At 51.4% G+C, this 24077-nt stretch overlaps 1 protein-coding gene and 1 long non-coding RNA gene across 2 annotated transcripts in view; one reads left to right on the top strand and one right to left on the bottom strand.

Moving 5' to 3' along the window:
- The window catches only part of PFKFB3 (6-phosphofructo-2-kinase/fructose-2,6-biphosphatase 3), a 75074-nt gene that overhangs the window by 4904 nt on the left and 46093 nt on the right, over positions 1 to 24077 (top strand). The gene's annotated exons all lie outside the window — the stretch shown is intronic.
- Positions 10033 to 14145, bottom strand: LOC115518294. Its single transcript, XR_003970217.1, has 3 exons — positions 13778 to 14145; positions 10819 to 10924; positions 10033 to 10706 (listed from the first exon to the last, which is right to left on the bottom strand). It is a non-coding gene; the product is annotated as an uncharacterized LOC115518294 (long non-coding RNA).

Genomic DNA, 24077 nt, shown 5'->3' on the forward strand with positions numbered 1-24077 from the left:
GCGTCTTGGGCAAGCTGTCTGCAGGAGGTAGAAGGGATCGTCTCTGTGCCTTTGTCCCCAAAGACTGTCCTGGGCATGCTAGCCTGCTGTCTCCCGGTGTCTTCAGGAGAGAAACTAAGTTTCAGGCAAGTGGCACATGACAAAGTCATGGCCCTGCGTTCTCTGGTCTCCGTGATCCTTCAGCTTTGACTTCAGGACTGAAATTTATGCCCAAGGAAGTTGGTATCGGAGTCCAATTTCTTTCTTTCCTTCTTTTTAATGTTTATTTATTTATTTTTGAGGAGAGCGAGCACAAGCGGGGGAGGGGCAGAGAGAGGGAGGGAGACACCGAATCCGAAGCAGGCTCCAGGCTCCAGGCTCCGAGCTGTCAGCACAGAGCCCGACGCGGGGCTCGAACCCACGAACCGTGAGGTCGTGACCTGAGCCGAAGCTGGACGCGTCACCAGCTGAGCCACCCACACGCCCCTCAGAGTGCAGTCTCCTGAATGTGCGTTATACCTTCCTGTCCTATGGAGTCTGGAAGTCTGTGTGTCTGATGTCGGGCCATCACATTCATGGGTCTGGCAGTTCCATCAGGTAGCTCCAGGGCTGAGAACGTTTTGCTCATCTTCCCAGAGTCTAAAGTAATCATAAGTAGCAGGCCCCCCCCCGGTGGAACTTTATAGGTAAGAGTGACTGTGCCCACACCATGCTGACAGTCAATTTGTCAGAAGGAGAGCCTCCCGGGGCGCCTGGGTGGCGCAGTCGGTTAAGCATCCGACTTCAGCCAGGTCACGATCTCGCGGTCCGTGGGTTCGAGCCCCGCGTCGGGCTCTGGGCTGATGGCTCAGAGCCTGGAGCCTGTTTCCGATTCTGTGTCTCCCTCTCTCTCTGCCCCTCCCCCGTTCATGCTCTGTCTCTCTCTGTCCCAAAAATAAATAAAAACGTTGAAAAAAAAAAAAAATTTAAAAAAAAAAAAAAAAAAAAGAAGGAGAGCCTCCCTCTTCCCCGTGTCCTTGGCCCGATGAAAACAAGCGGGTGTTCCAGAAGTGTGGGCCCTTCACCTGGCTTTCCTCTCTTGATGTGCAGGGAGCTGAGCTGTGCTGATGCTTTTTGAGGAAACTACTGTGTTCTTCCTTAGGGCCAAACTGCTTTGGTGTTTTTACCTTCTCCTTGACGTATTGAACTCCAGCAATGGATTGGATTCAGCAAGCCCTCCCCTCGAGGCTGTGGAAGTCATCACGAGGCTTGGGGACCTGGCTCGGTCCAGTCACAGGCAGAGCAAAGTTTCATCGGTCAGTGGGGGCAAACAGGAGCTCAGAGAGGTACCCCAGAGAAGCGTGGGCTTCGGGGCAGGAAGAAAGAAAGAGAACGAACCTGTCAGGAGAGAGATGCGTTTTGATGCAGACAGACCCTGGAAAGCCTGGCCCCCAGCACCATGGCCGCATGACTGCTCGTGTGGCCAGATGCTGCCGGGGAAGAGTGGGTGCAGAAAGTCCCCTTCTGTAGGGAACTGTCCAGACCCTGTGGGCCTTATTCCTGGCCACACATTTGGATTAACCGGGGAGCTTTTAAAAAAGTCTGATGCACCAGAAATTCTGATGGGATAGTTTTGGGCCGATGCTCGGGCAGAAAGTTTCGTGAGCCGGTACTGATCCCAGAGTGTATGGCACGCTGTGATATTTTGTAGTCTCTTCTGTCTCGTTGAAAAGGATTCTGGTGTGCTTCCAGCAAATCGATTTCAAGGCCACTAGTGGGGAGGAGCCCACAATCTTGAAAACACTGTTCTAGCGTGATAGCTCGTGCTGCAGAGGCTGGGGCCTGAAAACCGCATTTCCCGGCTCTCCCCTGCAGCTGGGGTGCCGAGCGTGTTTTCATCAAGGGTTTTCATCAAGGTCCGAGTGGTCCTGCTTCAGGATTCCGGCAGGTACAGCTGTGGAGGCGTCCAGCCTCTCAGCGGGGGGCTTTCTGAACCAGGCGGCCTCGGCAAGAGGCAGGGAACGTGGATAAAAGGTTAGAGTCCCCCCCGTTCAGTCAGCCATCCGCAAAGGCCCCATTTCTCTGGGGACATGCACAAAATAACCAGTTGGGGAACACTGAGAAAGGGAGGGTTGTAGACTCACTCAATAGTTGAGGACATTGACATAGAACGGGCAAGAGGGGCGCCTGGGTGGCTCAGTCGGTTAAGGGTTCGACTCTTGGTGTCGGCTCAAGTCATGATCTCACGGTTTGTGGGATCGAGCCCCGTGTCAGCCTCTGCACTGAGTGTGGAGCCTGCCTAAGATTCTCTCTCTCTTTCTCTCTGCCCCTCCCCCCGCTCCTGCTCCCACTTGCACTCTCTCTCTCTCTCTCTCTCTCTCTCCCCCTTAAAATAAATAAATAAACCTAAAAAAAAAAAAAAAAGCAAGAAACACAACTGGATGCCAGCTGGCTGCCTCTGCCCACAGTACCTCCCTGTGCTGTTACTTCAGTCATTTCCATACGCTCTTCAATCATCTGGCAAAGATCTATCTGTTCGGCTCCAAACAAACCCCACAGCACCTGCTTTACCTGCGGGGTAAAGAGCTGAGGGTACAGCAGGGACCAGTGTAGGCAAAACTGCCTGCCTTCATGGGACTGACTTTCTAATGGGGGTAGACAGGCAGTAAACAGATAGGTGAATATAGAGTGTGCCCAATGGGCCTAATGGCTATGGAGAGGAGGAAGGAGAGTGGGGATGGGGGGCAGGCCTCTGTTTTAAGTAGGATGGTCACCCCAGGGTGACATTTGGGTAGAGACTGAAGGGAGTGAGGGGTGGACGGTGCAGTAAGTTAGGAGAGTGTTCTCACAGGGGGAAGTGCAGGCGCAAAGGTCCTGTGGCCACAGTGGGCTGAGTTTGGGAGGAAATATGCAAGCCAGTGAGGCCACCTTTAGAAAGGTAGCAGGGCAGATGCTATAGATCAAGGCTACTCTAGGGCCTGGGCCCCTTGACTCCGAGTGGGATCCTTGGAGGGTTTCAGCCGAGGCGTGGCAGAAATGAACTTGGCTATTATAAGCCATGAATGCAGGATGTGGCTGCCTTCCTGAGAACAGGCTGTAGGGTGACGAGGGTGAATCAGGGAGACCAGGTGGGAGCCTGTTGGTGAGCGGTGACATTGGCTTAGGTCAGGCTGGGGGAGGGGCAGGTGGTCCAAAGTGGTTGGATTCTGAATATATTTAGGATTCGCAGACTGCAGGGTTTGTGAGGGATTGGATGTAGGGGACGAGGAAGGGTGAGCCACAGGTGACTCCCTAGCTGCCTTGTGGGAGGGATGCCGAGGGCCCTGGTGGTTATGGTCGCGGCCGCGCCACCAGCCGAGGCGCCACCAATCCCGGGGAGTTCATTGGCGCTCTGTAACTGTGCTGTTGACCTCCAAGAGGAGCGGACCTCCCCAAGCAGCGGTTCGGCTTGTATCCGTGGTTCGGGAGGGTTGGGACTCAGCAAGGAGCCTTCCAGAAAGACCGATTATGCTCTGAGCCGCGTGTCAGACAGACACCTCCTTTAAGAAAAACCTGGCTTTCAAAACCAGGATTGATTATTATTGCCACACATGAGGGATTCTTAAAGTCGGGTGTGTTTTACATAACGGACACATGGCCGAGCATGGGTAGTTTCCCAGCCGGGAGAGAAGCGTGCGCTGGGGTTTTCACGTTGCCAGTGTTTCTGTGTCCGTACTACCCGATTGCCAGACAATTTCTGTCCATCCTTCAGTTTCCTTAGACCACGAAGGCCTCCATTGTCGGAGAGGGGAGAACTCCGGGCCAGAGAGCTGTCCCAAACAAACTCAGCCCGGCCACCAGCTGGCCATGTTGGCCTCCAAACAGGGTGACCGGCTCGACCAGGATTGCCCGGGATGTCCCCCTCCTTAGTGCGGGGAAACCAGGAGACAAGGCCACCTCCTGAGTGCCGGGCACACCAGGACGCTGGGTCACCCCACTTGCCTCCAGCCAGCCCTGGCCCCCGGGCTTGATGGCCTCATTTAGAGGAATAGGTTTTAAAACCTCATTAATGTTTGAATAACAAAAGGAAAGAATCCAAGCTAACGTCACGGTCCCGCAGACTTGAAGACTCAGGAAGATGTGTTTCCTTGCGGTTCTGCCAAGGGGCGTGGAAGGAAATCAAAGCAAGAATTGTCAGCCACTCGCTGTCTCCTGCTCACAGTAAAGGAATCCGAATCTGCAGATTGGCTGGTGTCTGTGTGAAAAGTCTGCAACTGGAATGTCACGCTTTTATGATAAAGTGAGTCGGTTGGCATCCACTTCACCGTGAATCATGTCTGCTGCAGAGACATCATTTCCCAGATAGACGTGGAGAACAAAAAGTGGAGCCCACCTCAAGCCAAATCATGTTTTGGGCAAATCCTGGATTATGTAACAGCTTTTCATTTGAAGTCATTTGAATGAAGCAAAAGGTCCTGTTGTCACTGCTGCTGCTTTAAGGAAATTTATTATTTCTTAAGCGTATAAGACTTCAAAAGATTCATTTTGTAATGCATGCCAGTAAGTGACAAACGGCATGACGGTAGAATCACGATCCGTGCTACCGAGCAGTGAGACGGGCCTTTTTCCTCTGTGGCTACGTTCCTTCCCCTGGCTTCGGTGAGAAAGAACCCAACGGTTCGTAACACCTGTCCGTCAACAGGTGTGTCGTTCGTGGGCATGTCACGGAGAGAAGCTTCTGCACCGGTGATGTTCAGTCCAAAAGGAACAGCTTTCAGCGGCTAGATGCACACGTACAGGAGACGAATAAATGACCTTTCGGGGTAGTCGCGCCATGCAGTGTTACACTGTGGTCTGGGTGAGCCATGCGCTCTGATAGACGGCTGTATTCGATATTGTCATGACTGTTTAAAAAATTGCAAAACGTTAGGTGCAGTGAAATACTTAAAAAAATTTTTTTTTAACGTTTAATTTTTGAGAGAGAGCTAGAGCAAGCTGGGAAGAAGGGGCAGAGAGAGAGGGAGAGAGAACCCAACGCAGGGCTCTATCCCACGAACCGTGAGATCGGGACCTGAGCTGAAGTCAAGAGTCTTAACCAACTGAGCCACCCAGGGGCCCCGTAAAATATTTTTTTATAAAACACCTGAAACTAAACAATATTGCTTTTAAGCAATACTTACATAACAAAACAATATTTCTTTTTATTATTGTTATTTTTTTTAATGTTTATTTATTGAGACAGAGAGTGCGCAAGCAGGGGAGGGGCAGAGAGAGAGAGGGAGACAGAATCCGAAGCAGGCTCCAGGCTCCGAGCTGTCAGCACAGAGCCCGATGCGGGGCTCGAACTCATGAACCGCGAGATCGTGACCTGAGCTGAAGTCAGACGCTTAACCAACTGAGCCACCCAGGTGCCCCCAAAACAATATTTCTTTTGTAAAATTCAGTATAATGGCTACTTCCGTCTGGAGGGAGGCAGGAGCAGGGATGGGGGAACATGTATAAAGAGTGAAAAGCTCAGCTATCAATTGGCTGATGGGTTTCTGCTGGTCTGTTATGTCACTTCAACAGTATAAAAGGGGGCCGTTCAAAGATCAATGAGGAGTGCATGAGATGAACCAAGGATTATGAACCCAAACCTCTGTGTTTGGGGCCCCCAAATCAAGAAAGAATGAAGAATTTTTCCTCCTACTTGTTAAGGAGATCAGCAGTTTCCAAAGCTGTGTTTTCATGGTTCATGAAATAATTGTCAGGCAAGTTGAGTGCCCTTTGTGTCTACAGTCATGATTGTTTTCTAGGCAAATGGACAAGAAAGAAGAGTGTGTAAGAAGAGTGTGGTAAATCGATGGGGCGCCTGGGTGGCTCAGTCGGTTGAGCGTCCGACTTCGGCTCGGGTCATGATCTCTTGGTCCGTGAGTTCAAGCCCCGCGTCGGGCTCTGTGCTGACAGCTCAGGGCCTGCAGCCTGCTTCGGATTCTGTGTCTCCCCTCTCTCAGCCCTTCCCCTGCTCACACTCTCTGTCTCTCTCAAAAATAAATAAACATTAAAAAAAAATTAAAAAAGAAGAGTGTGGTAAATCTAAACACTGAGTGTGGTACTCCATCAAAATAGGACATAAAATTGTATTTTTAAATTTTAATTGCTCGTTTTTATTACTACCAATTATATTTAAGTTTTTTTTAGTCTATTTGTTTATTTTGGGAGAGACAGAGATAGAGAAAGTGGAGGAGGGGCAGAGAGAGAGAGAGAGAGAGAGAGAGAGAGAGAGAGAATTCCAAGCAGGCTCTGCACTGTCAATGCAGAGCCTGACATGGGGCTCAAACCCATGAAGCCATGAGATGACCTGAGCCAAAACCAAGAGTCAGACGCTTTACCCACTGAGGCATCCAGGTGCCCCTATGTTTAAGTTTTAACAGGGAAACGGAATTATTTAGAGTCCATTTCGAGTAGTAGGTACTTGTAAGCATTAGGTCCTTAAAGATACGGACCCAGGTATGTGTATGTGTGTGTGTGTGTGAGAGAGAGAGAGGGAGAGGGAGAGGGAGAGAAAGAGAATGATACAATAAATACAGTACATGAGCCTGGACTAGGGACTGGGCATCGCCATGGCATTTGGCCAGATGCGTTTGGAGTCCTTATTGTATTCGAGTTAATCTCCTGCTTTTAATGGTTATATTGTAGTTATGCGTGTAGGAAAGCATCTCTGCCTTTAGGTAATACACTCTGAAGTATTAAGAAGAAATGGGGCACGTTTTGTCTTCATGGTTCAGAAAGAAATATGCATGAATTTTTTTAATTTAAAAAATATTGCGTATGTGCTATTTTGCCTATATAAAATACATATTTAAAAAATGTAATTACATAGAGGGAGATAAAGCAGATGTGGCAAAGTATTAACAATTGGTGAGTCTGGGTGAAGGATGCGTGGAAATTCTCTGTGCTACTTGACATTTTTCTGTAAGGCTGAAATTATGTCAAAAGGAGAAGTTAAAACAGGAATGAGAAATGCTCGGTCACTTCTCCAGCCACATTGCCTAATCCCGTTCCTTTTGCCCCATCCTTCCGTCCTTCGGTGTGGCCTGGGGCCATGTTCACCCTGCCTGGAATATTCCTCCCTCAGAGCTTGGCGTGAACCCTGCAAAGCATCAACTGATTCTCGCCTCCTCATGGAGGCCTTCCCTGACCACCCCTCTAAGAGCCCCCCGCCCTTCCCATCACTCATTTCTTGGCTTTTCTCATCCCCCCATTTCTGAGGGTACAGGCAAGGGCACTTTTTATACAGATTCACCGACTGTATGACCCAGCAATCCCGTTCCTAGGTGTAAACCCAAGAGAAATGAAAACAGTTGCCCACAGAAAGGTATATGTGAACTGTCAGAGCAGAGGCAGTCATGATACCCCCGAAGTACCAGCAACCCAGTATCCACCAACTGATTGATGAACACATGAGGTATACCTACCCATACACTGCAACCCAGCACTAAAAAGGAATTGCGTATCTACAGAGCAGAGGGGTCTTGAAAAACATGCTAAGTGAAAAAGCTATTCACAGAAGATAGTGTGATTTCATTCATATTTAATGTCCAAAAAGGCCCATCTGCAGACATAAAAAGTGGCTCATGGCTGCCTGCAGGTTAAAGGAGGAGAAAATGGGGGTGTGACAGCTCACGGGTTCTTTCGGGGTAATAGAACGGTCCCAAAATTGCGATGTTCACACAAGTTTGTGAATATAGAAAATGCACTGGATTGTGTAGCTTTATTTATTTATTTTTAATTTATTTTTAATATTTATTTTTGAGAGAGATTGAGAGTGTGAGTTGGGGAGGGGGCAGAGAGAGACAGGGAGACACAGAATCCGAAGATCCAAACCAGGCTCCAGGCTCTGAGCTGTCAGCACAGAGCCTGACGTGGGGCTCAAACTCACAAACTGTGAGATCGTGACCTGAGCTGAAGTCGGACGCTCAACCAACTGAGCCACCCAAGTGCCCATGGATTGCACAGTTTTAAATGGGCAACTTCTATCTCAGGAAAGCTGTTCCAAAAAACAAACCAACAAACAGATTTCATCATCCTCCACGGAAGCTGGTTTCTCACCCTTCGAGAAGCAACTCTTATCCCCATTTCTGGATAAGCAGAAAGGTACCAAGATTTTACAAACTTTGTCAAGGTGAATGGAGGACCAGGAGGAGTGGCTGAGGCTGGGTCCTGGGTTCCAGGCTCCCTCATCTTCTGCCTGGACCATCATGTCCTTGTTCTTCCCGGGGGGCCTAGCCTTGGGGCAGTGAGGACAGTGGTTCCTGACCTGAGCTCTGCCCTATAGCAGCACGGAGACCTCAGAGAACATAGAGAGGTACTGAGCAGAGACCTGTTTTCTTGTCCTGTGATGGCTCTATTTGTCATGTGGCTTCTGATTGGCCACCTCACCCCTCTGGACCTTCCTTCTCGCGTCTATAAAGTCAAAGGGTTACCCGGATTATCTCTTCCGGCTCTTATATGCTACGATTCTGGAGATTCTCTTTCATCTGTCATAGTGTAATTATTGGTTTTTACAACCTACATTTGGTTTTTAGCCCCAAGATGGGTATAGTAATGGTATTTAACTTGTGACGCATGTCATATTTTAATAATCTCAATGTGTATCAGGGAAGTCTTAAAAAATGAAGTTTAATTAGTAGCCCTTCTTCATCCCCTGCACAAAACGTGTGTCAGACTGGACTCTGGAAGAACATACATAGCCACCTTGAACACATCAGGACGAGCCAGTCCCCTGGCATAAAATGGCATATCCCTGTCATACTCTGGGGTCAGTAAATCTTTTGTCCTTAGCAAGTCCAGAAAAATGGTTCGCAGCATGCCCTACGTCACTTTTTTGTTGTTGCTATTGGCTTACATTTTACCTCTCTTTACAGCTGAGGTATAACATATATACGGTAAGTGTGCAAATGTGCATACGTGTGCATCCGTGCAACCAACACCTGATCAAGCTGTAGAACATTTCCAGTAACCCCCAGAAGGCTCCTTCCCACCCTTGCCATTGAGAAAGCTTCTCAGCAGAAACCACTCACTGTTCTTTTGACTTCTCTCATTATGTATGTTTGCTTGTTCTTGAAATTCACATAGAAGGAATTCTACCTTACATATCTTTTGAATGTGGTTTTTTTCCCCCAACATCCTAACTGGATTTTTCTGTGTTGTTGTGTGTAGAAATCCTTAGTTCATCTTCATTGCTATATAGTATTTTATAGACTACGGTTTGCCCCTTCCATTGTATTCATTCATTCATTTGTATTTAATTAAAAAAATTCTCTTAATGTTTATTTTTGAGAGAGACAGGAACAGAGTGTGAGTGGGGAAGAAGCAGAGAGAAAGGGGGACACAGAACCTGAAGCAGGCTCCAGGCTCCAGCTGTCAGCACAGAGCCCACCGTGGGGCTCGAACCCACAAACTTCAGATCATGACTCGAGCCAAAGTCAGATGCTTAACCGACTGAGCCACCCAGCACCCCCCGTTTTTTTTTTATTAAAAAAATTTTAATTCCAGTATAGTTAACATATGGCATTATATTATTTTCAGCTGTATGAGATAGTGATTCAACAAATTCATACATGACTCATCGTGTCCCTTCTGTTGTTGTTGTCGGACCTTTGGGTTGTTTCTGGTTTGGGGTCGTTATGTTCGGAGCCACCGTGAACACTCTGTTGTACCTGTCTTTTGGTTGATAAAAGCATCCACTTGGTGGTCTTGCTGGGTCAGAGTGGAGGTGTAAGTTTAGCTCCTAAATCCCTTGGTCTGGATGATTTTCTCCTCTGTAAATTCGAGACTGGGTTATCTATATGATCTGGAGGAAAGGTACTATCTTCCTCAGGAAAAGTTTACCTTCTCAAGATTTTATTCCCCTTACATCTTCCTTACTGTGTCTTTGCCCCTGAAAACATTGTTTTCCCATTCTTTCTTTAATGTTTATTTATTTATTTTAAGACAGAGAGAGAGAAAGAGAGGGAGTGAATGAGCAGGAGGGAGGGGCAGAGGGAGAGAGAGAGAGAGAGAGAGAGAGAGAGAGAGAATCCCAAGCAGGGTCTGTGCTGTGAGCTCGAACCCACAGACCGTGAGATCATGACCTCAGCCAAAACCAAGACTCGGATGCTTAACCGACTGGGCCATCCAGGCGCTCCTCCAGTTCTTTGCATTAACAGCCTCATGGCCTGCCTTTCCTTGGGCACACCCCTCTCTCTCCCAGCTCTGCCTTCTCTCAATAGCTCCCTCTTTTGGTGTGTTTGCTCCCCATTTGCAAGGCCTCACTCTTCAAGCCACCGTCTGCCTTACAGTCTCACAGTCTCACAGCTGGAGGTAATCATGGTTCTTGTGCTATAACTTGTGCTCATTCCGTCTCCCCAACTTGACTGTAAACTCCCTGGGCAGTGCTCCTCCTGTCCAGCCGAGGGCCTGGCAGATGATCAAAAACTGTGTGTTGGGGGAATTCATTTATGGGAACGTTAATACTCCGGTGCCCGTAAGATTCCTCAAAGAATGGCATTCTCTGACTCGAGATTCTTTAATTCTCCATTCATGATTAAAATTTCAAAGTGCATCAGAATCTTGTTGTGCTTCCTTACAAGGATCGCGTGAAGGGGGTGGTCAGGGGAGGCTGATGTGCTGAGTGAGGGAGGAATAGAAGGAATAGAAGCCTGGAAGGCCTGCAGCTTTCCCGAAGTCCTTTGCGGCTGACTGGTTCATGGAACTCCCAGCCTTTACGTCTTTATGTGTAGTTGAACCTGTAAAATCGTTCAGGTGACTTATTTTGGGGTGTTTCACTTCATCGTCTTCTCCGTCGCACCTTTCCCTCATCCCCCCACCCCCCGGGCCCGCCCCCAACAAGCCACATACTTATTTTTCAGAGGGAGACCACGTTGGGTTCCACGCTGCTTGCTGTACGTTGCTTCGATCGTGTCCTGTTATCCTAGCTGGGAATACCCTCCTCCGTCCCAATGACCTAGAGCGTCAGGTGGACATTAAAAAGGGAATGGAGCCTCGGGAGAGGGTGGCCCTGCGCTACGCAAGGCGACAAAGATGAGCGGTAGCGGGTCTCCCCCTAGAAGGCGTGAGGACCGCTGCAGATGTCTGTTGAACGAACGGACCACACAGGCTTTGCCGGCCTCCCGTAACAGAGGAGACGCTGGCTGCTTAAGCGACAGCCAGAGAGGCATCAGGGCAGAACTGCCCAAAAGGAGGCCGAGATGTCAGGAGACCTCTCTGACCCACTTGGCCTCCTAATAACCCATGTCCGTGGTGTTCTTTGTTTTGAAACAGAAATTGCAGAATCCGCCCCCCTTCCTGAGTCACTTGACTCTCCCCGACACTCGGTGTGTGTTTGTACACTGGCCTCCGGAAGAGGGAAGGGCCGCCCTGCTCGGGAGAGATGGCTCATAAGCAGACGGGAAGGATCCCTCTGTGTCAAACACTGGATAAAACACCTGGGACTTAGTGACTCACTTGCCAGAGACTTGTGCCGTTAACTTCATACGTATTGTATTTGTGTTTCTACACAAACATACCAACTTCGACTTGTAGGTGTTTGATGACTAGAAATACAGTTTCCTGGCCCGCCGAGCCTTGATTGCGTGTTAGGAAAGTCAAGGCGTGTGAAGGCAAGGGACTGCTGGCCTGGGGAAATTTTCATTTCTGTCTCTTTCTGCTCTAAAAAATGTCCAGCCTTCCGAAAAGTTTCAAGAATGGCATAGAGAACGACCTGTATCACCGAGATTCACCCGCTGTTGCATTTTACCCTGTTAGTTCCTCAGTTGATTTTGTTGATGTCAAATAACCAGCTGCAGACATCATGACACCATCCCCAAATGCGTCAGCATGTTCTTCCCAAGAACGAGAACATTCTCTTAAATTATCACGATATACTTATCAGCCTAGTTGGAAACTGAACACGGACACCAGACTGTTACTAGCAGCTGGTCCGTATTTGGATCATCTCGGTAGTGTCTCTTATAGATTCATTTTTTCTTTTTGTATCTAGGATCCCATCACGTGTCACACATTTATCTAGAAGTCTCTTTTTATCTAGAAGAGTTCTGCATCTTATTTATAGTTATTTTAGTGATACTGATATTTGTGAAGACCCTGGCCACATCTTTTGCAGGAGCCCCTCGATCTGGAATTGCCTGATTGTTTCCTTCTTAGATTGAAGTTTAACATTTTTGGCAAGAACACAGCATGCGTGATATACATCCTTCTTACTGGTGTTACATCAACAGACTAAGATATCCGCTTGTCCCTTTAGCAGTGATGTTAAATAACTTCGGTCATTTGGTTCACTTACAAAGATAACTTTTCCCCTTTCCAATTAAAAATGTATCTGTGTGGGGGCCCCTTGGGTGGCCCAGTTGGTTAAGTGTCTAGCTTTTGATTTTGGCTTAGGTCACAGTCTCACGGTGCGTGGGATCAAGCCCCGAGTCGAGCTCCTTGTTCATAGGGTGGAGCCTGCTTGAGATTCTCTCTCTCCCCCTCTCTGCCCCTCCCTCCCTCAAAAAAATTAAACATTTAAAAAATGTATCTGTGCGGATCCTTTGGGATCATTCACAAAATGTGAATAAAAGTACTCTTGTCCCCAGTAATCTTTAATGCAGTGGTTTTAGCATGGATTGATGATTCTTGACTGGAACACTTATGGTGGCTAAAAAATGGCAACGTACATTTCTGCCATCCTTTCAACATTTATTGGTTGGCATTCTATTATAAAGAAGAGCTTTCCTGCCTACCCTTCCCTTTAAAATAGTTTTCATTTCATTATTATTAATAATAGTAATGGTATCGGTATAGATTCAGGCATTTTAAAAATTACCATCACATGTATTATAAGCAATCCATCCCTGACTTACTCATTTTGATGCTCGGATTATCCCAAATTGGGATGAGAGCCCACTCAAGCTGGTTGCTGTGTCCTTTCGACACCATCTGAGTTCTTCCTTATATTCTGGCACAACCAGAGGTCCCAAGCTCAGCCAAGGAGCCCTGGTTACGTTTAGGGGAGAATGAGAGTTGGTAACCAAGGTCTGGGCTCTGCTGTGTTCCTTGTTACAGGGTGTCATCGTTTCTAGGGCCTTTCCCATGGACAGAGCTAGGAAACAGGTTTTTCAAGATCACAAATTCATATTGCTCTTATCCCAGTCCAATACCAGAAAGTTCTCCCTCTCTTCTCCCCATTCTGGGTTTTGCTTCTTTCATTCACTTTTTATATTTTCCCTAGGAATTTAAAAAAAGGCTTGAATCTCCTTTACTCCTGGTCTTATTATGAAAATAAAATTCCTCGTGATTGATGTCTGTTTCCCCGTAAGTGAGGACATTCAGTAGATCATAAATTCAGGGCAGAGGTGAAGGCTCGTGCCCCATCTCCTGGGGCTCTAAAAAATATCTGCACAGATAGGAGAGTCTGGAGGGAAACACAAGCACGAATGTGTTATGTTTTTTCCATATTTTCTAGTCATTTCACAATGAATGTATGCTACTCTTAAAATAACAAAATAGGAGTATTTTAAGGCAAAAGAAACCTAGATAGGCTGGATGTCAATACTTTGGTCCTACATATTGTAGGAAAGGAAAGATCATTTTCCCTTTACCCGTTTAGATTCTTGGCTGAGACTCTCCCCGCCCCCATAAAAAATAAACAGGAGGAACCCCCCCGCCACCAATTTTTAATTATGTATGTGCATCCATTCACGAGCCCCACAAAGATAAGAGACTCAAAAGACCGCCAGGCAGTTGAGGCTCATGGACCATTCTGAGCTAAGGAAAGGGATTAGGGTCAGGGGTTCCAAAGGCAAGGAAGAATACTCACAGGAAGGTCAGAAGAGAAATTCATGGTAAACAAGGCTGCCCTGCCATGCACAGGAGTCAGGTGAAGTGATGTGTGGGCATAGCTGCATTCCTGGCATAACCCCCCTTTCTATGTAAATTCCCCCGATAAAAGGGTCACTTATGCTGTTTGCAGGCTCCTCCTGTGTCTGCAGTTTCTCAAAAACAATCAGCACAAAAATCCTTATGCCAGAGGCATACTTGGGGTGGCATGTTCTGGTCCCCTGCCATAGAGCCAGACACCGTGGGCACAGAGATGGTCAAGTACCGAGTGATGAGAGGATGGCAGGCAGAGGGCAGCGCTCCGGGGGCCTCTTCTCCAGCAGGAAGGTCGAGGAGGAGCCCCGGGCTCTGCACTCTCCCGCCCCTGGCAGCTCGGTTTCTAGGGCGATGCCCCCACCCGTGCCTTTTCTCGGGTCTCCGGTCGGGACGGCTCTGTGGGGCAGGAGCCGCCTGGCAGACCGGGGGCGCCACAGAGCCGGGCGACACGCCCGATCCCTTGCCACCGCCGGTGCCCGGCGCTGAGGTCAGCGGAGCCCGGCTGGCGGGGGCGAGGTCAGCCCGGGACACCCTGCGCGGGGCGGGGCGGGGCCAGCGGGCGCGCGCGCGCGCGCCGATTGGCTGCAGGCGCGGCGCACGGGCTGGTCAGCGCGCGCCCCGCCCCCGCTCCCCCGCGCCGCACGCCGCGTTCACGTGGCGCCGCCCCAGCCTGCCCCGCGCCGCTCGCTCCGGCACGTGGGCGCGGCGTGCACCCGGCGCAGCTGCGCGCCTCGTGGACGCTCTGTCCCCTTCCCCCCCCTCACCGGCCGGTGGCCTGTTTTCGTTCTGCTGGCCGGGATTTCCCCCCCCCCCCATTAGGTCTGGGAGCGGCGGCGCGCTGCCAGCGCGCCGGAGGAAATAGGTCGGCAGGTGGCTGACCGATCCGGTTGGGCGGGGCTGGGACGCTGGTGCACGCAGCGGAGGGGGAAGGGCACACGGGGACACGTTAAAAGAAAGTCAGAACGCGGGAGGTTGCTAAAGAGCACGCAGTGTTTTTATCTTTGGGGAGTACATAGTTCTAAGTGCCCGACGCTGCTTTTCCCCGCTCTCAGCATCGTGGACGTGATGTTCTGTGCAACCTCAGTAAACAGCCGGCACAGGTGCTGCGCGATGACGCCTTACTGAGGGCCACGGTGGTCCCGGGACACAGCAGCCACCTCCTGGGTGCAAGCTGTCTCAGCCCCTGGTTTGGGGCCCAGGCTCTGACCACAAGCTGGGGGCACGCTCCCCTCCCCACTGGTCCCGGCCCCATGGCCTAGAATGAATTGGGACCTTGGCTGTAACGGACTCTTCCTTAGGAGGGCTTGGAGTTAACTTGCAGAGTGACTCAGCTGGTGAAGGGTCAGGAAACCAAGTCCTAGGAGAGGTGCTTGAAGAACTGGGGATGTTTAGCTCAGACCAGACGGGCCCCGAGGGCCTGTGAGCCTGTCTGCAAGTATTTGAAAGACTCATGTGATCAGATTTGACTGGTCTCGTGCTGCCCTAGGGGACAGAACAGAGCTGTTTACAGGAGGTGAATTTCAGGTCAATTACAGAGACGGGGCAGGAACAAATGTTGGGTTCTCCCCGGGAACCAGGTACAGCTAGGTGTTTGCATGTATCAGTAAGAAAATAGCAGAGCCACGATTGGAATTTCGATCTGCTAGGACTGCAAAGCTGCTCTCTGCCTTTCGTGATGCATTTGTTTTAATGGAATGGGTTACTTTGGGCGTAGTGCCAAAGAGTTTCTGCATCGCTGGAACCCATTGGACTGGAGGATTCGTTCAGCTGTGTTTAGCCGTGTCACTGATTCTCTACTTGGGTTGAAGAGGGAGGTTGCCCCGGGCCAGACGAGGATGCCAGAGGGAGGAGGCCACCTATCTCCCTGCAAGTGAAAATTTCCAGCAGGGTACATCTCTTACCCATTGTGCCTGTGAGTGCTCTCCGCCTGGTTAAAGCAATAATCTTGACTTTGAGTTTAACAAATGTGATCACAGTATCCAGCTGTCATCCAACGTCCTTACTGCCTCCTAGCCCTTCCTTTTTTCAAATCTGATACCCCTTTTCCTTATCCAGCCCTTCTGCCTAGGCCAGACTAAAAGTGGGACCAGTGCAGTAAGCGCGGAGGAGTAGATGAGGAGGAGTAGATGAGTAGATGCGCGAGTAACCTGGGTTCATTTCGGCCCTCTAGGCAGTGCCAGGTGTGGTGTCTGGAAAGGTCAGGAGGGAAGGACCTGGGCTGCTCGGATTTGAGCTGTGGCCCTCGGGGTCTGATACTGCTGACCTCGAGCCTGTAGGGCAGATGCATCCAGGAGGGAACTTTCTCTGAAGTTCGGGAGTCATTTTGTGAATTAATAGCTTCACAAGAGGTCTTTAGGAATCTCCTTTTGTCTCACGTGCATGTATTGAATTGTCCAAAACAAAACCCATAATAGCATCCCTGGAAGGAAGGTAGGAGTATGGAATGGGTATAAAGAGGCAATATCTGGTTTTTCTTGGCTCTCCAGCAGACCAGGTTACAGTTTCTTATCAAAACCCAGCCAGAAAATACCAAACTGAGCCTTCTTCTCCTGGAGGAATTTGCTGGAAGCAGAGTGGTCTCCTCTCTGCCCTGGACATAATTTTCAGAGATCTAGAAGGTGTGTACCTTCCTTTCAGTAAGGCTCTGGTTATTCCTTCCTAATCCCCTGGGTCTTAACGTGTGTCCTCTGCTTCCGGGGTATTAAGGGCGCGGAGATCTCCCAGGTAGCCAGTCCAGCCCAGCTAAGCAGTGCCTACATATAAGATTAAGATCTAAGCAGTGATGCAGAGAAGGTGAAATATTTCTGTCTGCCTGCAAGTACTCTCCTGCGTTCTCTCTCCTCTCTCAGATCCTTCCTTAACGATGATTCTTTAAGGGATCGTAGCTCAGTTTTCGTTTTAACTGATCTCAAAGATCTTTAACTCAAGGGATGGCATCCTAATGGTGGGCTTTAAGGCTTAAACTTAGGGAGAGGGTAGGAGCAAAAGTTCAGATGCATTGTTCTTTCCCTGGCCTTTCGCTGTCCCCACCCCAACATCCCCCCCCCCCCCAGCACAGCTCCCTGGTCACCACCACCCTGACCCCGCCATCTTTGTATTAATGAATAAGGGGCAGACATGGAACCCCTCAGGCTCTTGCTGCAGCAGGGAGGGATAGCAAGAATGAAAAGTTGTCTCTGGGCTCTGCAAGTCAGACTGCCTGGGCTCAGACGCCAGCCAGGTAGGAGCTGTGTGACCTTGGAGAAGTTCCTTCACCTCTCTGTGCCTCAGTGTCCTCACTTGTCAACGGCGCGGGGTGGTTGTGAGGATTAGGCCCCAACCATGCCTAATGCTGGCATATGCTTGGTGCTCCAGGCTCCGCGGCTGTTTGTTCCCGACCGGAAGGAGCCCTCAGTCTCGCAGTGACCGCTCTGTGGTTGCTGTCAGCACCGCTTCCGTTGAGCTTAAAAGGGCTGGAGGACTCCAGGATGGGTGGTCGGCACAGCAGGTGCCCCTGCCCCATGTGCTAACTGGTCCTCAAACCAGGCAGTCTGCATGGCCTTGACTCCCACCCAGGACAGCCCCTCCCAAAGTGGTCCTTAGTGGAACACCTCTCCTTCCTGCCCCCACACTTCTCTACCAGGCTGGTCGCCCTCTCATACTTTTGCCACGAGGTAGCTGGTTGGGTGGCCACGTGCCTGGGGAGCAGAACTTTTTCCATTCTTTCTCATTCTTCTACCCGGGGGATTGTGATGGGGTCTCTGGTGGCGACGAGCAGAGCTGGGTCTCAATTTTAGAGAACGGAGGAAGAAGGCGGCTCCAAGGTGGGCGGAGTCAGTGCGGTTGGTTAGAAGGGGTAGGAGGCGGGGCGTCAGCAGACCCTGAGCAGTACCGTCTTCCGTCTTCCCCTGCGGCTTTTGATGTTGTCGCTCTTGGGCCTTCGTATCTGTGCCTTAGGCTGCCTTGGAGGTGAACTTGCCCCTGCTGTCTGCTGGCGTGGGGACGCCCGAGGGGCCGGGAGAAACGGGATAGTTTGCTGTAGTCCAGACAAAAGCTTGCTAGTGTGCAGAGCCTTTGAAAATACTCGGGAACAATTTGGTACCCTCTGCGTGTTACGCTGCGGGGTGATATCTCAGCTGCTGAGCTCTTGCGTACGAAATTGGCCACAAGGCTCAGGGAGGTTCAGGGGAGGGTTGGTTATAGTTATTTAATGGATGTGCATTTCCTCAAGCCTCTCCCAGCGTCTTGGGGAAAGGACGTTGAACTATCGATCGGTAGTATGTGTGGCTTGCTCTCTGGAAAGACTTCTCCTATTCTCTATTTGTAGGAACCTTAAATTAGTCACATCTGGGGAATTTTTTTTTTGCGTCGATTTTCCTGGACTTGTGGTGGTTTTGAAGGGTGGGGTTGGGGTTTGTGTGCCCTGGGGGCCCATCCTCTGGTTCTCTAATGAGGAGGCCATGGTTTTGGTTTCAAGCAGAAGAGTCACATTTACCAGAGCTCCAGAAATAGATGCTTATCCCAGGACAGTGGTGGTGGCATGCCTAGAAGCAATTTAAAAACCACTGTAGCTCTTGACTATCACTTTATCTTGAGCGACTTCTTGGTCGTTTGGTGATCTAGAAATGAGAAAGAACACTAAGTATTTTAACATAAAAAAAGAAACCCCAGAATCTCCCAGATTCTGCCCTGCTCCCCTTGGCCCCTCCTTTATGTTTTCTTTCTTAGTCTTTCCGCAAGTGAAGTGCAGGAGATCTCCATTTAAATGGGACTAGAAACTCACAGCCACAAAGACTCCTGGGACTGTTGATGATGCCACATGGGAAGATTAGAACAAAAGTGGGGTGTGGGGGGCATCGCGAGATAGAAGGAGCGTAAGGAGGTGGTGGCCTTGAAGCTGGGTGGGTGTGGGGACAGAGGAGTAAGAACTTTCTGAAAAGAGGTTACTGGTACCAGTTCCATTAATCCAGGAGTCGGGACAGACGGGGCATACCCCATGTCCTTCTGTGGCCCCCAAAAGAGTACTTTTACAGCTCCTTTTTGTGTTTATTTTAGCGCATCCTTTTACACATATAATTCTGGCTTCAGTTTTATGATCTATACAGTATAACAGCACAGCAGCATGTGTATATAATTTACAACTAAAAACTGCCTTTTTGAGAGCTAATAGTTTGTGGTCAGAGAAAACCGGGCGGGGAAACAGCCTGTGCTTCTCAAACGAGGACGCGCAGGATGGTTGATGATGTTGCTAACATGCACACTTGGATTCCCTGGTTCTGGGCTGGAGCCCTGCATTCTGCGGTTGGAACTGACCCAGGAGGCATGAGATCCATGCTTTTCTTTCCTCTTTTTGCCGCAGTTTCGCACTTGGCGTCTTAGACGCGCAGGGAAACCCGGAGGCCCCCAGGGGGTCAGGGGCAGATGCTCTGGCTTTTCCTTTCCTGGAACGCCAGGGCCTTGCTCTTGACGCTGCGAGGAAGTCCCGTGCACCGCGGAGCAACTTGCCCACATCCGTTCCCATAAGGGATGTGTCATTGTCACCTGTCACGTGGTGTCAGTTGGCTTCTTCCAGACACCACCTGGACCCCACTTCACAGAAAGGGAAGGTGCTGGGTGCAGCAGAGAAAAGCTGATGTCTGTGAAGTGTGGAGAACAGGTGTGCTCACCACACAGGCGGCTGTTGCCTCTCGCTGTTCCGTACCTGGCGGACGTCAGTGCCTTCCTTGGCTTTCCTTGCCCTCATTCGTGGCACTGGTGACACGGGTAATACGGCACCTGCTGCTTCTGATGTTAGCCAACATCTGCCCAGTGCATTTCAACACTGCTGCTTTAATGTGGCTGTTTTGCGGGGCCACTCTTCTGTCACCAGCTTGCAGGTGAGGAAACGGAGGCCCTGAGTGGCCGAGTCACGTATCTGAGATCACAGGGCTTGTAAGTAGTAGGACAGGGCACACTCCTCCGACTGCGTGCCCAGTGTTCTCTCTGCTTGAACCAAATCTGCCCATGTCCTGGGAGCCAGTGAGAGTCCAGAGGCCTGGGTGTTTGAGGACCTAAGTTCTCATTCGCGCATTCATCGCGCAAGGCCATGTGTCTGGTACTCAGCGTTCAGGATTCGGAGATGAACAAAACAGTCGGTGGCCTGAAGGAGGGGGATGGAGAAGCAAAGATGCATTTACCAGACTGCTGAGTGCCATACCGGGGTCAGGTCACTGCGCCGTGGGAGGGTCCGCTGGCCCACGGAAGGGGCGGCAGGGAAGGTTGACTGGCCGAAGGGTCTCTGAGGGGTGACCAAGAGTAGCAAGAGAAAGACGGGGAGGAAGCTGCCAGCAGGGAAATCAGTAAGCCGACAGCAGGAAGTTTTCCTAGATCCGACCCAAATAGAGATGATGGTAATTAATACGTTTGAGACTCAATAAAGATAATCCTCGAGACGTGCTCATTAGTTGCCATGTCTTCTTGCCAGACCAGCTGGTGTCATCACGGTCAAGTGTCCCTCTTGAACCCCACAAAAATTGTTTCTTTTGAAATTGACTTTGCTTACTCCCTTTCCGGTTGATCAGTGTTTGTGTGGTGGGTTTTACTGTTAACTGGCTACATCTTTATGTTTCAAGTGGATTTCTTAGAGTTGGGCTTGCCTTTTCTTTTCACCCAATGTGATTGTGGCTTTGCATTAGCGTTTAGACCATTTACCCTCTGAGCCAAGAGCCAAAAGGAAGCAGATGGGAGGTGAGAAGGGTGGTTCTCCCAGCCTGTTCTGAGCCAGAGGCTGGATGTGGGTTTGGCCTGCTTGCTCTGAAGGTTTCTCCAGTGGGAGACCCCAGAGTCAGCGGCCTTCTGGGTGTGAGAGCTCAGGTTTGGGGGCGCTAGTTTGAGAAAGGAGGGGCCGGTAGATGCAGCCAGTTTAGAAACCACGCTCCCTGCCCTCATGCCCACATCCTGCCTTGGAAGGCATCCAGCTTTTCCCCTCGAATCCCCTTCTGGCCTGAAAAAGCTCAGTGGCCTCATGACGACATCTTACAATGGCGAAGAGCTGATCGGTTTGCAAAAGGGGGTTACTTACGTAGGGCACACGAACTCCGGGTAAATCTGACGGTGCTCTGGGCTGTGGCGCGCAGCCCAGACACGGCCCGGGGAGAGTCCCTTTGAAAACAGGTTTTCTGACTCCTTAACCTCAAGCCTACAATGTGACAGCCAGGGCGATGTGACACGTCCTGGAGCAAAAGGGATTGGCCCTGGGTGTGGGAAAGGACCTCCGCCTCCGTGTCTACACCATGCAAAGGAAAGGTCATCCTCCAGGTAAACATCCAGGCGCCCCGTGGATGCACCCTGTCAGGGCTCAGTCATCTTGCAGTCCAGACACTAAGTTCTCAGGTCTCTAAAGAGACCCAGTGGTCAGTGGGCACAGGCTTCTTCCGGGTTAGGAGGGAGCCACAAGAGGTGTGATTTCCAGCACCGTTAGTTGGAGCTCACGACCGGGGGTCTGTGGACCAGGGACACTGGGAGGGTGATGGGTCCCCTCGCTAGGGGTGGTTTTCCAAGGGCACGGTCCGAGTCTTCAGGGTCACCCCGGTGGACGTGGGGAAAAGGATAGACATGTCCATCGAGGCCCTGAGGACTAGAGCCATGTGCAGGTTGGCCCGAGGCCAGACAACTCGACAGAGGAGGAGGAGCAGAAGTAGGGCCTGCACCTCTGCCTGGCATGCGGGGGCCCCTGTGCCCTGTCCCTCCCGACACAGGGCCTCTCCCACGGTTCTGTGTCTTCACCTGGTAAGCCTCGTTCGGGCTGCTATCCGTCGGCCGTCACGTGCCACCGCCATTCGGGTCTTCCCAGAGCCCCTCGCTCACGGCCTGGACGCTCCCGGGTTCCCCCCCGCCCCCGGACGCCCCCTTCTCTCTCGCCCCCGATCCCCCGCAGCCCTCCCCTCGCCCGCTTCAGAGCTCACGAACCCCTCCCCCGTCTTGTGGCAGGATCGAGCCTTGTCTGGGCCCGTCCACCCGGCCCTGCCGCACCTGAGAACAGAAGCCGTGCCATCGCTGTCCTCGCTTGGGTCCGCGTCCCCGCGGGCCGGCGGCCCTGGAGAGGCAGCGGTGGCGGTCTTGCCGTCCTCGGGGGCCGGGCCGGGTGGACGGAGAGCTCGCTGAGAAGGCCGCCGGCGTTGCTGGCTGTGTGCGTTTTTCCACCCGAACTGCAGACGGCTGGACACGGGGAAGGGTGTTCGAGCTTGCGGGTGAGAACACACGCGGCAGATGCGTGCGCGCCCCAGGAGCCAACAAGACGCCAGCGTTTGCCGCGGCGTGGAGATGGCAGCTGGTGGCCGCGGCCGGGAGGGATGCTAAGGGACGCGTGGGACGGGTAGGAATTAGGAGGGGAAGGGGTTTCTGGAGGAATGCTCGAGAACGGCAGAAACGTACTGGAGGAGGGAGTTTGCGGGAAGAAGCAGGTCAGGTGAACAGAGCAGAGTGGAGGTAGGGGTGAGGGGAGAGAGGTTGCTCAGGAACTCCTCCCCCCTCCCGGGGGGGGGGGGGAGCCCTGGAGGAAGCCAGGAGCCGGTGTTGGTTTCTGAGCGGGGGAAGCACAGACGAAGCATTGTTGCAGGAACCCAGGGTGTCCCAGGTGTGGGCGCTGGCTAGGGGTGGGAAGGGCGCGGCCTGTGGTCTGGGCGAGGCCCTGTGGTTTCATCCCGGTGGAGAAGGCAGCGGCACAAACGCTGATGACCAGTGGGAGCACCACGCGGAAGATGGGATCGGGGGCTCCTTGGCCGTGGTGACTGGCAGTGCTTGAACCCGTAGGTCGAACGAAAGGAGGAATCGGTGGTACCAGGTGGGCCTTTACCCCAAAGCCCGTCCTTTGCCTGCAGACCTCCCGGAGCCTCAGTCTCCCTGTGTGCAAGATAAGAGGATTCGGTCCCTGTGACTCATTCCGGTCTCGCGGTAGACCTGGTCTCAGAGCACATGTCGCTGACCCAGGCCTGTTTCCCAGAAAAGCTGAGACTTCCCTGACCTCTTCCTGTCTGGCCACACAGCCTACTGTGTCAGTACAGCGAAGGGGCCCTGGGGACGGCCGCAGTGCCTGGGGCGGCCATCTGGCCTGAGGTCTTAGGCCCAGTCGTCAGGTCGGTTTGGTCCCTGGAGCCAGGCTTTGCTGACACCGGACCACAGTGCAAGGACTGAGGCCCGGGCAGGCCTGGGTGAGCCACCGAGCACTTTCCCTTTGTTTCAGGGCCCCCGGGCTGTGAGTGTCCCCTGAGGCCAGAGGGCTGGCGGGGGTGGGGGCGGGCCTGGGGGAGCCAGGGGGTGTCCTCGGCTGCGTGGACACGGCATTCCTCTTCCGCAGCCTTTGCGGGTGGTGCGCGGGCGCGTGGTCCTTGTGTCCTCGCGGACCGCTTCCGTTTTGTTTCTTTTCAGTGGGGATGAATTGGCCCCAGCCTCCCTACCCAACACCAGAGCCACCTCTTCTTTGGTTTCCACACACGAGGCAAAGGTCTCTTTTTAGCAGGGAGAAGTATGAAGCCGCTATTCAGGTGGTGATACGTGACTGACAAATTGTGAAATTTCGTCTCAGTCTTGGGACGTGCCCTCCTCTTTCTTGGCGGTTTTGGGCACTTTTGGGGACAGAATGCTAGGTGTAGCGGTAAAAATCCCAACGTGTTGAGCACTTCTGATGTGCCCAGATTGTCCTGGGTGCTGGCATGCATTCATTCACTGACGCATTCTGAGGTCCTGTTCCCCTCATCCGACCTTACAGACGGCACCGTGGGGGTCCGGAGAGGACTCAGCCAGCCCAGAATGACAGCCAGTTACCGCTAGAGCTGGAAAGTAACCCAGGTAGTCTGGCTACAGAGCCCTTACTCAGGAAAGGGTTTTGTTCCCACATGTATAGATCCACAAAAGTCACTGGGGAGAAAGGAAAAACAAACCAAGCAGACCAAAAACAGCCTATCATGGAAACAGTTAACATTGTTTTAAAAATGTTTTTTGATGTTTTATTTATTTTTGAGACAGGGAGAGACAGAGCATGAACAGGGGAGGGTCAGAGAGAGGGAGACACAGAATCTGAAACAGGCTCCAGGCTCTGAGCTGTCAGCACAGAGCCCGACGCGGGGCTCGAACTCACGGACCGCGAGATCATGACCCGAGCCGAAGTCGGCCGCCCAACCAACTGAGCCACCCAGGCGCCCCACAGTTAACATATTTTATGATGTTCATAAAAGAAGATACTCCAGTAGCCAGGAAGCAATGAAAAGCCACTCGACCTCCTTAATCAT

Source organism: Lynx canadensis, chromosome B4, assembly GCF_007474595.2.
Source record: "Lynx canadensis isolate LIC74 chromosome B4, mLynCan4.pri.v2, whole genome shotgun sequence".
Taxonomy (NCBI): domain Eukaryota; kingdom Metazoa; phylum Chordata; class Mammalia; order Carnivora; family Felidae; genus Lynx; species Lynx canadensis.